The sequence below is a fragment of the Melanotaenia boesemani genome, chromosome 19 (assembly GCF_017639745.1).
Source record: "Melanotaenia boesemani isolate fMelBoe1 chromosome 19, fMelBoe1.pri, whole genome shotgun sequence".
NCBI lineage: Eukaryota > Metazoa > Chordata > Actinopteri > Atheriniformes > Melanotaeniidae > Melanotaenia > Melanotaenia boesemani.
The window spans coordinates 9,739,360-9,745,359 of NC_055700.1; positions in this window are offsets into that span (position 1 = coordinate 9,739,360).

The following is a 6,000-nucleotide window of genomic DNA, read 5'->3' on the forward strand; positions in this document are numbered from 1 at the left end:
TCTCTTCTGCCTTTTTTACCAGCGTCAATTAGGTCTCATTAGAAGTCCTGGCATTGGAATTTCTGTCAAACTCTCCCACATGCAAAGCATTTTCACTGTTCAAGACTTTTTGTCATGTTCTCCCCAAAGGTTAACCATTTTTCTCTGTCATCCTTTAGCCCACAAAGCTCACAATAGCAGCAAATACTATCGCTGTGAGGCACAGACATGTGACTGACAGGCTTAATGCCCTCAGGGCCTCTGTGGGATGCAGTTATTAGAAAGGAGGCAAATTGGAAATCCCTCAACTCAAAGGTATTAGAGCTGTCATTTCCCTCTGCTCTGCTCTCCGGAGCGCAAACACCACCTCTGGCACAACAAAACATGAAAAAATTGTGTGAGTGTTTTATTTTTAGTGCAGGAAGGCCAGTTCTCCCTTTGTGCCAACCTTTAACGTGGTATTCCCCAACTGGATGATCAATAATGCAGGATGTCAATGTGTCTCGCCTCTCCTCTCTGCTTCTGCTGCAGAGCGGCGGCTTCCAACCTTTCAGTGAGTTCAAAACTAGACTGCATCTGATACACGATCAATGTAATGTAGCCTTTAAGAGCCAGCTGAAACCTTGACTGTGGTTTTACAGAGATGGCTAAAGCACACTGCCATTGTACTTTGTGCAGCCATTAATGCTGGTGGAAATGCGTGTGAAGACAGGGACGAGCTGGTCAGCAATCAAAGCTTTGTTTTTGAAATCACAAATTTACAAAAAATGTAAATTGCTCCTGCTACACTAATATATATCATGAACATAGGGCATTTTTAAGAATTGTGCCATTCGTCAGGAGAATGACATAGTGAGATGTCTGCTGACTGCTTGGAAACATTGAAACGAAGCCTGGAGTAATGTTGTGTTAGAGTCTGACCCAGGAAGAAACAAATTAGGCCCAGGTTCAAACCACTTGATTTCTAAGGAAAGGCTTCTCTTTAAGGTCAAGTGGAGAAAAAGTAATACTGTATCCACCCACTACTTTCATAACCTGCTCAAAAAAGGTCAGCTATAGTCTGAAAGCAAAGCATCTCTTCTGATTTGCTCCTAGATACAATATATGACACAGCTAGCTCCCTCTGCAAAGCTAAATATAACTTGTGATGACTAAAACGGGCAAGGGATGTTTTTTAAACTTACAGACGTTGTCCAACAAATATAACAGAAAAATAAGAGCTCAGCAGGAGTCAGAGCTTCTTGTAACATGAGCGAGCAGAGGAGCTGAACGGAAGTGTGTCATGTCCCTGATGGCGACTCAGCTCAATTAATCTAATAATCGAAGGTGCGGTTTGAGATTTGGGGAATTATTTGTAGTTTTTCTTTTCTGAGGAATTGAAACTGCTTACAAGTTTGCAGAATGACTTAGAAATTTTCTGTCCGTTAAAACTATAAAAAGCCATTTTCACACATTTCCTTTTATAAAAGTATGATGAATCAAACTGTTACCAAATATTGATAAATTTACTACTCACTTTCTCACTGACAACAAAAAAACACTGATAATACATGGTCAGAAAATCACATGACATGAGAACACACTTATAGAGCATGTTGTAGTAGATCAGAGCAGAACTATTTTTAATAGAAGCACAAAAATAGATGAAAACTGCAGAGAATTCATATTGAATGAATAACAATGTAAACTTTTTTTTCCTTAAGTAAAATATCCAGAGTACCTTTCTGGGATATGATAATTGATGGTTTGCACAGAAAGTAAGGAATATAGAATTACATCAAAATATTATCTCTGGCGGCTCTGACTGAGAAGCTCTGTGGTTTTTCCTGCCTGCTGTGGGCAACAGGCAGCAACCGCACACTTCCTGCTGAACATCTGAGCCGAGACGTGGAGACAGTTCTGGCATATTATGGAGAACGTCCATGTGCTGAAGGTTTTGAAGTCTTCGTCAACACTGATGTGGTTTTTAGTGGTGTTGAATAATGTACTTTCAGAGATGTAATGTCTATGTCATTATGTGTAGGTGAGAAGGAGTTCAGTATGTCTGCACAACTTCGTAAACAACACCAAAGTCTGTCAAATAAAATCATCACAAAAACCTTGGACTCACTGTATAATTGAATTAGGCTTGACGCTGTTTTAAAATATTGCACGTTCAACAACAAACTACTTTTATGTTGGATCACAAATTAATTTAATGATGTTCCCCTCCTTACTCTGGTCACATCATCTCTACAATCACCAGGCTCTCAGTGCAGCTTCCACGACCCATGTAATTGAGTCCAAGACCCCATGCATCCCATCAGACTGGCTTATATATTTTATTTTCTGCTTTTAACAGTGTGCAATGGTTATAATTATTCATTTGAGAAAATTGATGAGAGGACAATGACATATGGAGAGCTTCTCAGTCTAAAACAAATTCCAATTTACCAGCAATCATTTTATATACACTACCGTTCAAAAGTTTGGGGTCACTTTGCCATGGGATTCAATAGGGAAGTGACCTCAAACAATTTTTTTTTTTTATGAGGATTTTGAGAACATTTATTGGAAGCTGCCTATTTTCTTTCAATTATTTGCTTAACAGATAGTATTTTCTACAATTACTAAAGGTAAAACGTCTGAGCTGTTTTTGAGGCTGTTTGATGCTAGTGCCTTTTATTTAGTTTAAACTTAAATTAATAAAACTACGATAGTTACACTTTACCTCATCTTATGCACATACCAACCTGGGTTAAATGGTGGACACAGATTTGAATAATCCTAATTCTTTTACATATGATGGTATGCTAATGAAGTGATCATTTTATTATTATACAAGTGTATTTAATTTACTCATCCGATGCGTATCGTGCAGTAGTTTGATAAATGTAAAGAACAGCAATCTCATTAGCAGACTGTGACTTGTCCCAGACCGTCCAGACTCTGAGAAAAAGAAACATCTGCATCCTAGGCTGAACAGTGAAGAAGAAGCTTCCATTGTTCTGTGTTTCCAACAGTTTCATGTGCCCAGCAAAGGAGTGCAAGATAAAATACAGCGCTCACCTGCACAGACAGAAAGCTCCTCCAATCAGATTTGTCATCTTTCTGATGACAAAATGACAATATTCTTCTCTTGCTCTTTGCTTCCATTCAAATTATTACAAGCTTTGTCATTTGTACGTTGTTCATTTAATTCAGTTCAAATCGACAAATAAAGTTATTTGAATTGAATTCAATGACACTGTACAAATAACAAACCTTGTAATAATTTGAATAGAAGTAAAGAGCAAGAGACATTATTATAGAGCCATAAAGTGTCATCTTAATATTGGTCTTTAATACAGTAGTTTCCTTTCAGTATTTTTGCCTCATTCATGCTGAAAAAATACCTTTTTATAAGGTTTTTTCCAACTAATAGCAGAGAGCACTGACATTCTCTAAAGTTAAATTGTGAAAAAAATATATTTCACACACTGCCCCAAATTTTTGGAATTGTTGTTACAAGGTTTGGCTCACAGTAATACTGTAGTCATTTTGTTACTCATTTCCATTAGCCTCTAATCAACATCTCAAATCTGCCCTTGTCTGAGTAGTTGCACTTCCTCTCTGTGCTGATGTTTCTCTGATGTACAGAGATGAACCCAGGGCGACCCAAGAAGCAACCTTTGGGGCAGAAAAATAAAGCCAGCATACCAAAATGATCTTATTATGACAATTTAGGTACTGTCACATCACAGCATTTGAAGCTTTTGCTTTTGAATAATGCTTCATTCTTTCCTTCAAACAATATGATTCATTGTACTGGCAAAGGCATGTTTTAAATTTTACACTGCAAGTAATAACACATAAACAACAAATAGAAGGCAGAATCAAGACAGAACTTTACAACATATTTACAAAACCTCTATTTGTTCCAGTGCCAAGAGCTGCATATGTTACACATCAAGACATGATAGTGTCATGAAATAAGGAGATTTTAGTGTTGAAACAACCATGGCATTTTGTTGGAGCTGTGAGTTCCTCTTACACTAGTCTTCTTTCTGACATCTTAGTCATAAAACACATCGCAAAACACATCCATCACAGATAGTACCTATGAAAGTACTTTCATGTATATGTAGCGTGCCTCATGTCTTAATAGATTGATGTTCAGCCTCTGTATCCTCCAAAGAGACTGAGAGAGAAAACACCAATCCATCCAGAAAAGAAAGAGTTCAGGCTGATTAATGTCATCCCTGACACTGACAAGTTAGTGACAAAATGTCTGTACCAGGTCGTTTCTCTGTGGAAACAAACATCCCCTAATAAAGTAGCAATATTCCTTTAATTATCTTTTAGTTACTATTTTGCATCTAATAAATCACCAGATCTTGTAGTTCTAGATTTACAAGCTTTTGAAACTTATAACTGTTTTGGTTTTGCAAGCAGAGAAAACTGCAGCAGTCTATTTTAGCATGCATAACCTCACTTTTTCCTTAAAATGCGAAGAAAATAAAACCACAGTTGCCAAAAAATGCAAAAGGCTTGCACAAGAACATGCATTTTGCCCCTTCACTGGAACTGTAGTTAATGTTGACAGGTATGCTACCTGCAGCATCTCTGAATATAGAAGAAAACACGACTATTCTTATTGCCCTGTGATTCCATTCTAAAGAAATGGAGAAAAAGCTAAAAGCTTTATTAATCACGACTCCCCCCTTTAGGGACATTCATACTGTTTAATGCAAAACTATGAATTCATTTAATGTAAAAAAAAAAAAAAAAAAAGAGTCTTTTAGATTACACATCAAACTGTGGGTAAACTGCAGTAGTTGACACTTCTTCAAAGAACCATATTTTCCTACATAGACATCCTTCTAGCCTTGAGGGGCCAGACATACATGTTCAGCATTTTCATTAACTTTCCATTAGCTGTCCCCTCAACTGCCTCCCCACATCACAAATGCAACCACTTCCACTCCTTTTTTCAGTGCTTATGTATTTTGGAAAATTTCAAACTCATGGTCACCCTAACAGCAGAGTACTCACTGTTTTTCCAGTGGCTAAGAATCATTTTATTACAGTCCAGCATGTTTATCTCTGTGTGTGACCTTGCTTTTAATCTGCCATCTGGGCAAAGTGCTGAACTCAGCCTTCATACACATGGACAGCGGGAGACAGTGACTCACTGCTCTTTGCAATGAAAATTGTTTGTTGATAAAATGCTTCACTTGCACTCATTAATTTCCCCTCCTACAACAGCTGAGGCAGATTTCTGCAACATGCTGGTGTTGAAAAATTGAGAGGTATTTTCTTTAATCCAGCCTGTTTATTGTCATTTGCTGCTTTACATCACATTATATGGAACAGGGTAATCTTTATTATTCTTTTAGTGTAGCTGCACCAAAATTAGAAAGTTAATTGATTTGGTTTATTGTAAATTTGTGTTTGTTTTTTGTATAGTGATTATTTGTCCAATGGATACCACAAGTATTTTGTGTTTTCTTAACAATTTCCTGAGAGCAAACATGGTTAAAGAACAGCAGCATCCACAGCGAGGGAATTTTGGGATGGGATGTTAGGTCAAACATAAAAAATTCAATTGTTCAGCTTAATCTCAGGCTCAAAGACAACTTATGTCAGTAAAATATATAATGTTGCTGCTACATTCAACATCCACAAAAGAATGTAACATGAAATGGAGCCTATATTTTTTTTAAAAGGGGAGGTTCTGGATTCTAACAAAAAGGGAAAACCAGTGGAAATCACAAATGATGGGGAATTTTTATTTTACTTCTCACAACAAGAGGTCAGAAAGTGTTTCTCTAAATGAGGACCAATTTATAATTCCCCTTAGATGACTGTCTTTTACAAGATCAAAAGGTATTTTGGCTGAGGCAACAAAAAGGGTTCTGTTTGAGACTCTTGGTATATTTTGATGGTATATTTTCTATAAATTTATTTCATGATGGTGAGTTTCTAGATTATTTCATTTGGCACTGAATCCCTCTTTATTAAAAGTGCTGACGTGTAATAAATTACTTACTTTATAATATA